The sequence below is a fragment of the Pleurodeles waltl genome, chromosome 7 (assembly GCF_031143425.1).
Source record: "Pleurodeles waltl isolate 20211129_DDA chromosome 7, aPleWal1.hap1.20221129, whole genome shotgun sequence".
NCBI lineage: Eukaryota > Metazoa > Chordata > Amphibia > Caudata > Salamandridae > Pleurodeles > Pleurodeles waltl.
The window spans coordinates 204065440-204077537 of record NC_090446.1 but is presented as its reverse complement, the minus strand read 5'-3'; the positions used below and the strand labels follow the sequence as shown (position 1 = coordinate 204077537).

At 43.3% G+C, this 12098-nt stretch overlaps 1 protein-coding gene across 1 annotated transcript in view; it reads right to left on the bottom strand.

The window, feature by feature from the left end:
• Positions 1 to 12098, bottom strand: part of TGM5 (transglutaminase 5) — a 219939-nt gene that overhangs the window by 35851 nt on the left and 171990 nt on the right. The gene's annotated exons all lie outside the window — the stretch shown is intronic.

Genomic DNA, 12098 nt, shown 5'->3' with positions numbered 1-12098 from the left:
GAACACTAGACTATCTCTTCTAAGAGGATGCCCTATTTAGACTACCCACATGCTGTTAACCTAAAACGACAGGTAATGAACTGCGTAAATTGCTAGTTGGAACAGCATTATATTTTGTAAAGAACATGCTAAAAGGAAACCATATAAGCTGTGTTCACTACATATCTTCCAACTGATACAGGTCATGTACTGTTCTTTTAACAAATTGATATGAATATGTATGCAAATCATAAGAACAGGGGTCAAAATTATATGGCCTCTCTACCGGTGTGTGTTTCTACAGTTGTGCTGGTGTGAAAAAAAAGTCAATGTTGCTGGAGCATTATCTACACATTACATGGGTCACTATATGTTCCCTTATTGCATATCCAATGGGTTGGAATGACCCCAGCTTTCAGCAAGTGTATAAATCTCCAAGGCGTCAGTAGGGATTACAAATTCAACACTGACAGACATCCATAAGACCCTTTGTAGTGCTATGTAATATGTCCATCTGTTTGCACTGTCTGATATCGAGAAACGTTACAATGTTTTGTCCTGTACATCCATTTTAATCACTTCAGCAACCTACCATCTGATACAATCCTCCATGCCTCCTTTATCATGTAATGTTTTACCAGGGATGCACCTTTAGCCTTGCACCTTTTATTCTCTTTCCAAGTTGGCATATGTGTTGTTTCATCACCTGAGTTGTCTTGGTTGAAATATGACAGGTTGTAGGCACACACAATAACATAGATAACACTTATTTGTATTGCAATTGGATAAAAGTCCTCAATGTGAGCTGTTTCATATTGTTTGCTTACACTTTGGTGTGCACAGTAAATATATTTAAATTGTCAGTTGCCACATTTGTAATGCTTCAAGTGCTCAGGTGCCCATCAACAAGGCCTAAACATTGCACATAGGCTGATATTTTTATGATCATGTACAAGATAGTCTGTAGTATTTTTCAGTAGCGGCTTGAGGGCCGCGGAAGCGGTGGGGCAGGGATGAGCAGAAGGGGGGAGGCGGGAGGGAATAAACATTAAATGTAAATAAATAAAAAAAAACACGCTCCTCTGCCCCTCTACGTTCCTCTGCCTCTGCAGGTACAGGCTCCCAGCCTGCCCTGCGCCAATCCCGATGCTGCTCAGAACAGGGTCAGGATTGGCTGGGAGTGCCGCCTAACGGTCTCCCAGGCAGACTGGGAGCCTATACAGGCTCTCTCCAGCCCAGCAACAAAGTTGCTGGGCTGGAGAGAACCTACAGCGCACGTGTGTTTGGCTGGCCTGAGATGGCTGGCCAAACACACATGCACTGTGAAGGGGGAGTGCTGAGCACTCCCCCTCAGTGCACGTCACCCCGGTGGCCCCACCCCTTTTAAAGAAAACAATAATAAACTATGTTTATTATTGCTTTGTTTGAAAGGTTTTGGAGCTGCCGCTGCTGGTGGGTGGGGGGGGGGTACACACCTTCACCCAAACGGAGAAGCTGCCACTGGTGTTATTGTTGTGCTTAAATGTAAATAAGGGTGAGCGTATTTTCATTTTTAATAGTTCGGCCTCACTAAAGTAATCTTCCTTATTGTAACAACTTCTAAGTAGTCACAAAATCTGACCATATATGGTAGATTGTCTATAAATACGTGTGGATGTTAGTTGTTGTGTATTTCAGTAATGAGTTGCTATCAGTAGGTTCTTTGTGTTTATCGATAAATTCTAGTTAGTTGATCTCTCCTTTGCTATTCTGTCTAGACTGATGACTTTATCCTGATGAGACCCGTTGTGAGGAATTGGAGTATTAGTTGCTGGGGTCAGTACCCCTCTCTAGTAATAACCACAACCCTTTTTCGGGGGACCACCAGAGTCACTAAATAAACCTGAGCTCAAACCTCTGGTAGTTATGTCCCTGAACAGACAGGCTTAACTTTTTGCATCATTGCCTGGTGAAGATTTCTACCTGCAGACTTATCCACATTTTTTGTAGCTTGGATTCTTGTTGTGGGGCAAGGCTGCAGTCTGTAGCTGAAGAAGGCTCCATGAAGCTAGATACCTTCTTCATGAGGTCCTGCTGAATAAGATTTGCTGCTATAGAAAAGATTGTAGTGGGAGCAACCTGAATCTCAGGCACAGCGGATATGCACTTTTGACGGACTGGACTTGGAAGAGGTCTTTGGAGTCAAACGGTTTCTCGGTCCCAGGTTTCAGGAAAATTGAAAAGGAACACTTTTTGACACAAACCAAGGGTTCACAACCTTGAACACACAACTTAGGGGACTCAAGACTCAGTCCAGCAGAGGCCAGCAGCAGCATGCAGGGCAGGTCCAATTGGAACTGATCAGCTACGCGTTTGCAAAGAAGTTCTCTTTTAGGTTGTTGTGTAGCTTGAACAGGAGGCCAGCCTTATGGTCCCTGGAGTCCACTTCTTTGTCTTTGGTATCAGAGGGGGAACAGGTCTCAGACAGCAGGTCCATTTCTCTTCTGTTCTTCCACAGGTCCAGAGAGTGTTTGAGAAGGGCTTTGTGGATGCCACATTTATTCCTTGCACCAGTTTAGGGGTGTGGGTAACTACTGGTCGCTCCCTATTCCCAGGTACAACCCAACCCACCTTTGCAGCACTTCCAGCGTGCCTTACTGCAAACAATCCCACAGTGGTCAACCTTACCAGTTCTGGGAGCAGAACCTCACCCACTGGGATTGGTACCTGTCTAACTGGGGAAAATATGAGGGCTGGCCCAGATGTCAGCTAACATTTGCTGTGACAGTCTAGGCCTCTTTGAAGTTATTCATGTTTCTGGGCACAGCCCATAAGGTCATCTTGCTAGAGGTACAGAACACCTTGCCACACCCAAACCTTTGTCTTGCTCTGGCAGCAGTTTATACACCTCAACTAAGGGGCTATTCAATTGCCAGGTGACAGCTGGAGCTCATACAAATGGGCCTCCAAAGGCTTTAGACAAGGTAAAGGTAACTTTAGAAAAGTACTTTTTCTAAAATATTTATTACATATCTGACTTCACCAGTGAATTTGGCTTGTGATAAATATTTCAAAATGTCAAAGAATTAAAGTTCCAGCATTTCATAGACAGTGATAACATTATTAAATGTAATGTGATATCCCAATTCTATTTTATGGAACAGCCAACCCTGCTGCAGTGAAAATAGCTTTTTTGACATGTTCAATGTTAAACTTTTACTTGTCCTACTGTTGAATACTGTGCACCCTGCCTTATTTTCATTAAGGTCTACTTGGGGGTGACCTTATTTATGACAGTATATTTTTGCCTGACAATATTTAGGCCATGATATTATAGTACCATACCTTCTGCTATCAGACGGGCTGGTGTATTCTTGAACTGCCACCTTGTTTGGAGTTCCCTATGTTATGCTCTTCTCCATCTTGATATGATTTGATCTGATTTATTATTTGTTTAGCACTGCTCGCCATGTGACAACTTGGTGCTTAAAGACCACATCAGATAGTAATCCTCAAAAGACATACAGGCAAGGAAAATGCAACAGAAATCTTCCAACAATCAGACTATGAGAGCCTTTTTTGAATTTGTGAAAAACAATTCATCAGGAAGGCAGCACAACCGAGATAATTTCACAATTTAGGTCCCTAGAATCACAGCAAGTCCCCTGGATGAGTGGCAGATGGTGGAATGTTTCTTCAAACAAGAGATTTAAAAGCTCTGTGCAGTAGACAAGACCCTTAAAGCATCTTGTGTGTCCAACCAGGAGTCAGTGGGGGCTGTCTGAGCTCTAGGTTCAATAATTCTGCAACTGTCCAGACAGCAACATTCTGCATTCTCTTTACTTCAAAAAACAATATTCTGGCAAAACAAGATATAGAGAGTGTGATCAAAGAAGTAATGGAAAATATGTTCCAATAGATGAACTGTATAAAAACACCCATCAAATAAGCTAAAATAATCTTGACTGTAAAGGGGGGGTTCCTCATTATATATGTCACCTTGAGTACAGGCCACAGTTCAGATGGCTGAGTCTAATACATATAGAGAGTCATACTGAAAGAGAGAGAGAGACAGAGAGAGACTGAGAAAAACTAAGAAAAAGAAAGAGGCATACTGAGAGAGACAGAGTTATACTGAGAGACAGAGTTTAAGAGAGAGACAAACTGAGTAAGAGTGAGAGAAAGAGACAGACATACTGAGAGAGGGAAAAAGAGGAAAAAGAGACATAATGAGAGAGAGAGAGAGATACTGAGATAGACCAAAAGATTAGAAATAAAGAGAGAGAAAAACAGGGTGAGATAAAGAGAAAGACATACAGAGAGACATAATGAGAGAGAACTATTGTGAGAGACATACTGAGAAAGAGAAAGTGTGAGACATACTGACAGAGGTTAAGAAAGAGAAGGAGATATAGAGCTATAGAGAGATACATACCGAGAGAGAGAGAGAGAGAGAGAGAGAGAGAGAGAGAGAGAGAGAGAGAGAGAGAGAGAGACGTATTGAGAGACAGAGAGGGAAATAGATATATTTCGTGAAAGTGGTTGAGGAAGGGAGGGAGATATCTACTGAGAGACAGAGATACAGAGAAAGTGAGAAATACATAGAGAGACAGAGAAAGAGAGAGAGAAGGAGTGCATGATGTGTCTAGAACAGGAACATTAGTGTGACTTTTGTGGGATGTGTACTTCAGGTCTAAATTAAGACTTCAGGTCTGAAGTTGGACCTCAGGTCTAAAGTTAGACTTCAGGCCTAAACCTAGATTTCAGACCTAAAGTTAGCTTCAGGTCTAAGTTTACCTTTGTGAATTGGGCCCTCAATGTTCCTGACATGTAGGGAGAAAACGTAGGTCCTTTGTTTTTGTTGTGTTTTTATTTTACTGAAAGAAGCTCCTAATTTGGGAGCTTATTTTAATAAATCAAAATAAAAATGCAATCTAGGTGAACAAATAATGAGCTCTGCTTAGCATTCCTTTCTGCCTTCAGTGCATTTGCTGCACAAGCAACGGTTATTCCTCACCAAATATACATGGCTCAGTGTGCATGTTTTGGGTCATCATAGGATAAATGACTTCTCTCAAGGGGGAAACAATATTCTTTCCTTTAAAAAAAGTTGTCTCTCAGCAAAAATGTCAAAGAAACACTTTGAATTAACGTCTACTCTATGAGTTGGAAACAACCTACTATAGGACTAGCACCACAGTATGCTTCAAAACAGTTTCAACTATGTTCTATCAGCACTTTAAGAGGCCATGGTAGAAGTTACTGTACATCTACAGTAGGGTTGGGCATAACTTGTGTAATTTGCTGTGGTCTAATTATGCAAAATGATAGCAAAATTATGCAACATTGCACGGAATAACGCAAGGAGCATAACCCAGCATTTAGCACCATTTTCAGAGCACAAAGGGCGCTCCTGTGCCCTAAATGCACCCAAAGATGTAAGAAAACAGTGCTAAATGCTACAGAACATGAACGCTGGCAGCCCGCTTTTGTTGGCTAAATTAATTATTCTGTGCTCCCACAGTTGGATATTTGTGCCACATTATGCATAATTACATGTGCAGGTGTAATTGTGTATTTTTCAGTCAATTCACGTCAAAAGAGTAACACTAAAGGACTCTGATTACTCCAGAATAATTACATTTTCGCCAAGGCCGAAGCTAAAGACTAGATCCATGATTCAACAATCTTTTTTATGAGTACATTATTCTTAGGCCTTGTAGCAGACATAATTGACAGAATTCCACACTTTAAGAGCCACATGATCATGTGTAGGTATAATTTATTTGTGCTGGCATGTGTTATGTTTTTTACAGCAATGTATTCTTTTATTAGCTACACAATGTTACAAGTAGACTCATCAAATAATAGCAACAATTCATGCTAGCACAAAAGCAAAAAGTACACAAATTAGGCCTTAGCTCAAAACCCAAGCAATGAGTACAGAGAGGGAGAAATGAGAGAACAAAGGGTGAACAATGAGAAATAAATTAGGAAGAGCCTCTACAGAGTCAATGAATTAATTCTCAGCATTCACGTAACAGGTAAATAATATAAGGACATGGAAACAAAATGATGCACTAAGACAAGTGTAAACCTATGTGCGGAGCTTTAATGCTTCTGAACATGCATTTACACTGTTTGCTATTGGCAAAGCTGATGTAACAGTATGTCTGGAAAACTACAGCATACATTGCTACTATTACACTGTTGGTGTGAATTTCCTTTGGCTGTGCATTCGCCCTTTGGGGAACTGTACTGATCATACAATTATGCACAGTAGGAAAGGTAGCTGAATGTGCAAAATAAAATTTGTTTTTTGTTTGCTGTGGGATTTTTTTTTTCCTAGTGGTAAAAGCCTGTCTATATACCTCTAGCAAATCTGGAGGTGATCTGTTCCCCTTCCCTTTGCGGATGGGTAGTTACTCCAGACATTGGCTGAAAGAAATCCCAGATCATTTCAAGAAAGTGGTAGGGCTGGCTTTCATTTTATCAATTAACCATAATCAAGTGCAGTCGTTCACAATATGTAACGCCATTTCCCAATCTTGCATGGGATTTTCGTCTGTTGATTTTGTCACACTTGTGGCAGAGAAATCCGCATTAGTAAAACTATTTACACCTGGCAGGATTAATTTAGTGTATTCCTAATAGGCCTAAAGGTAGCCATATTTGGCCTCAAATTTACGTTAGCTGGGCCCAGTATATCAACTGAATAGTTCAGCAGTAGCAGTAGTCATTCACTATAAGAAATTATTTAGAGCATCCGCCGCTGAGATTTCCATCCTTTCAAAAAGGCTGTTAGCAAATGTTATATGTGCCTAATACATCATATGTAGTATGCTGTGTATATTTATTCTCGAATGGAAGTGCAAAAGCAGTTACCCAAACACATTCAGTACAACTCTTGGAAACACCCACAAGTTTGGTGATGGGAATTTTCTCGCAAGTATACCTGCCCTGAGCTAACCAACTGCAAATTATTCTGGAATCCTGACTTTCATATGGGCCAGCACACTTGAAATTGTGTGTGGGTCTGAAAGCCTAGGCTCAGAGTCCCAGACACTGACTGTGAGGTTATGTGTGGAGCATCAAAAAGCACTCTTTGAATGACAGCACTACTATCTGTGTCCCTGGGAAATGCACAGTGAGCAGTGGTGGCCACATCCTGTTTTTTAAACCTTAGCACTTTGACAGACTTGTTTCCATGTTCCAAAAGAGAGTGCAAGGCCTGTCGGCTATCATGCAACTAAATACTCATGTGTCATACCCAGACCATGAGCTGACATCCTGAGAGTATGTTAAGTGCCTCTTGGCATAACAGTGCATTTTAATAGGACTCTTTCTTGGTTGTGAATGTATGTATGCTAGCAATTGGGATACACTTTGGATTGACCCTTGTTTTGACATGTCACAAGATGGAGGTGGTGACAGCCTCCACAGGTAGTGGAAATGTATTATATACATTCCTGGTCAGAACGGTGCAGCCCCAGGAACTGATGTGTGACAGCTAGAGCCATTCTATGTGACTTATTTATCAGGGGACTGCTGATTAGTCTCTCCTGTGTAGTGCCATGTGTGTGAGTGTAGGGGAATGAGGTGACACAGCAGATTTAGGCCTATATTTATACTTTTTTACCGCCACACTTGCGTCGCTTTTTGACGCAAAAACGGCACAAACTTACAAAATATAACTGTATTTTGTAAGTTTGCGCTGCTTTTGCGCCAAAAAGCGGCACAAATGCGACACTAAAAAAGTATAAATATGGGCCTTAGTATTTATCGGAAGGGATGGTTCTAGGTGGACCTTCACCTTTAACATTCTCTTCAATTCTCATGCACACACAGACACACACCCACACACATGTGCGCACAACCCACATACACACACACTATCCTCTGGCAGCAATAGTACCAGTGTAGATATGGTTAGGTCAGAGTGTCCATAGAAAAGGTATGTTTTGTTTCCCTAGTACCTTTGGCATCATTCGTGAATCTGCATGGGATATTCCAAAACAAATAAACTACACCTACTGTTGCTTCTTCAAGTCCCATTTTGTGCAGATCCATCAATTGCTGACCAACAAAAAGGAGATGTCCTTTAAGTACTGTTCCCCATTTTAATTCCCATAATCCCTTTGCTGTTCCATACAGAAAAAAAGCTGAACAAAATTACACCAAATTTGGCACAATGGTAGAACTTTACTCAAGGAAGTGGCTTTTCATTGTTGCTCTAAACCGTTTCAGATGTTTTTCAGGAATTAATGGTAAAAGGTGAAGGGTTGGACAAAAAGTCGTTTCATTTTAGTAATAATGAGTGCATTGAGACTTTGTTATATGCATTGCCACAGGACAGTTTTGCAGTTCCGTGTTTGTTAACATCTTCAGCCCATTCATTAACACAAAAAATCTGAGAGTCAGTGCACGTTTTGCTGACAGCACAGCATAGAAACACAAAGGAGCAATTGCTGTCTTGTGGTTATTAGCTCTGCTGTCTGCCGTCCATGCACTAATTCAGAGATTTTTAGAGTTAATGTATGTGCTAAAGAAGAAATTCACAGACCCCTTCTGCACCGGCGCAGCAAAGTGCCGATAAAGGGGTTACGATACATCCCATTGACTGTTAATTTGTGGAGGACCAGGGGTACTGAAACTGCAGAACTCTGCTGTTCCAAAATTAAAAAAAGACTCGTATCATATTGGCCAAAGGAGTTCTTTCTCCTGTCGGCCATTTTGGTACAAGGGTCTAAAGATGGATCTGTGGTACTGCAACATTCCAATTTGATGGCAGCAATATTGAGGGAAAATGTTGAGGCCATTTCAGACTCTGTGTACTGAATGTTAAAAAATAGGGAACTTAAGGGTGTAAGATGAGCATACCCCGTCTCTCAAGGCCATGTGTGATGAATGCAGATAATGGAGCACACAGCAGCTGGGTTGGATTTCCATAGACGTAGGGCACAGGGTCTGTGCCTCATTCTCACTGCACATGACAAAGGCAGGGGGTATAGAATAGCTGAGGTTTGAGTGTTGGGCACAGGACCTCCCCAGAAGCTACCTCTCGCTGCACATGGACAACAGTAATGCAAAGTATGTGCTAGACATCCACATCCAGTGGGCAATGGTGCTTGGCCCAAGGCCAGCCTCTGCTAGTCTAACTCTACTGGGCACAGCAGGGGTCCGAAAAATGTGGAGGGTGTGGCAAAGGGCATGGATGTCAATACCCACTACACAGGAGGGACAATAGGCTATGTACATCAAGGATTGTAAGCCGGTGGTGGGTTGGGGGGAGGGCTTGGCAGGCAACCCTGCAGTACAATCTGTCTCCTTCACATGCCTACTTTCATGCAATCTGTCACTAAGTCACTAATGTACAGTTTTGCTCACCCATCTCTCCTCATGTACTTATCACTTGGACTATCTTTCATTTTGACTCATTGACATTTTTACTTAGTTTTTTACTTTTTGGTGATTAAAAACGAAAAACAAAACAGCAAAATTGGACTAGGAACTTAGATTAAAAAAAAATATATATTTTTTGCACATCTGCTGGTATAAAAGGATTTGATTTCTTCTTGCGCTCTCTGATCTTTAACACTGATCACCATCTCGCAGACTAATAGGAGCAAGACAATAGCAGCAAAGCATGCATCTCTCTCATTCTGCTGCTGCTGAAGAATGTCCTTCAGTAATCTGTTGCCAGGCAGAATAGTGGGCTGCAGTGTTGTGCCATATGTAGATGCTGCCTGTTCAGAGTACTGTTTCCTTTTTGCTGCATTAAATTGACTTTAACACCAAGCCTCAAGATTCTTGTAATCAAAGATGATCTAAATTAATGTTTTTCTGGCTCAGTTGTTTTGTCACAGAGGCCCTCATGACGAGTTTGGTGGTCCAAGGCAGCTGTGGTGGAGGAGGCGGTTGCACTGCTACGGGCCCTTTGGAGTAGACCATGATGTTATGAACATGGTGGTGTTTCGACTAGAACACAGCCAAGTCACCACCAGTACCACCGGTGCGGACGGGTCGTAGGCATCTCCAGGCTGACAGGAGCATGTTTCCACTGACCATATTATGAGGTTGCACACCACCAGGATATCCGCTGCGCTTGCCTGGCAGAAATGAACAACATAAAAGGAGACACTCACCTTCAGGAAAACAGACACATCCACAGCCACCATGGAACCCGAACTGGAAGTCTTCCCAATGCTCCTGCTAACCATACAACTCCAGAACTGGTGACAGTGATGAAGACACCAACCGTAAGTACACCGCCTACCACACACTGGATGGAAGGCCATTAGTACACACTCACACACAACACACACACTCGGCACGGCTGGTGGCTGCCATGCACACACGCAAACAAACACCTTTACCAACACACACACACATACACACATTCACACTCAAACCACACACCCCAAATCACATATATGCTACACATACATGTGGAAGGAAAGCCAGGACAAGTATGTTACCCTCAACACCAAGGTGTCCCAGGTGCAGGTATATCAAAGGGCAAAGGTAATATATTAAAAAACTATTTACAACACAGGCCTACTGGCCAGTCCAACTGTAATGGGTGCCTCAGGCACACAGGGCAATGACTATGGCTCCAACTTGACTCCTGACTGCAAAGTGGCCTCCACATGGCAGGGCTGTAAATGGGGAATGCAGGCATCTCAGAGGTGATGGGGGCGAGGTGGGGGCTTGGGTTTTGAGGGGGATAATAGGGCTTGGGTTTGGAGGGGGTCCTTTGGTTTGGGTGGTTTACTTTTTTACTTAGATTTTGGGGGAGGGGCTTGGGTTTCACTTTGGGAGGGGTAACTGTGGCCTTTGTGGGGGTAGAAGTCTTAGATGGAGGAGGGGCATAGCTTGTACCAGGAGGACCATAGGAGGACAGGGAGGTGGAAGGCTGGGGTTTTGGGAGGTTAACAGGGCGCTTAGGGGGAACAGGGACTGGGTCAGTGGGAGGGAAAAGGTAAAATTCTTGAAGGAAAAATATTTTAGGGGCACCAGGTTGGTCATGGGATAAACCTTTGGGAATGGAGGAACAGGTAGTGGTTGTGAGGTGTGTACGGTGAGGTGCCTTGGGTGCAGGTGCGAGCGTGGATGCCATGTGTGTGCTGTGTGATTGTTGGGTGGGTGAGTGTGGGCGTTTAGGTGTAGTGGGAGGAGGGGGGATGAAATGCAGGGAGATAGCAGGGTGGATGAGTGAATGTATGTTATGGTGGTGTCTGCAGGTAGGTTGGATGTGCTGCATGTGTCCAGGGTGGGGCTGGTGGTGGTGGACTGACCAGTTGTCCCAGATGGCCCAGGCATGTTGTCAATATCCAGACATCCACTGGGGTCTTCACCCTGGAGAGAGCTGTCGGTTTCTGGCATCGGCTTCCGGGTGGCAGTGGCAGCGGGACCTGTTGATGGAAAAGGAGGGAGTTACATTGTGGAGATGTATTTGTTTGTATCATCGTCGGATGCATGGAGTAGTAGTTTGACTTGCTTTCCAGTGTTGACAATGATAGCTGCAGCACTGCAGACATTGCTTGAGGGTGACATATTGTGGCATTGTTTCCATTTTACATTGAGGGTTGAGGATTTTGGATAGCATTGCTGTCATTGCCATATGTTGGAACACAGTCAAAGCATCCAGTTGGTGTGGCATGTGCTATGATTTTCCGTGCAGGTGTTCCACTGTGAACTTTAGTGTGTAGGGAGTGAAGCATTTTGGAAATTGTGGTGCTTGGCATTGTGACTGGTATCCGTGGTATCCGTGCATTAGGGAGGGACTGTGTAGGGATAGTGGGAGTGGCATGGTGTGGTATGCAGGTGAGAGGTGTGGGGTGTTTGGGGGTGGATGAGGGAGTGATCGGTGGTGGATTAGGGGTGGGTTAAGGAGTGATGGGTGGTGGGGATGCCTGGGGAGTGTTGTTGACTTACCAGAGTCGAGTTCTCTGATGATTCCAGTCAGGCCCTCGGATGCATGATGTCCAAGACCTTCTCCTACCGCAATGTGGGGGCCCACCACCAGTCTTGTTTAATGGAAATCTGGTGTTGTAATGTTATGGAACGCACCTTCCCCTGTAGATCGTTCCACCTCTTCCTGATGTCCTCCCTTGTGCGTGGATGGTTGCAGAATGAGT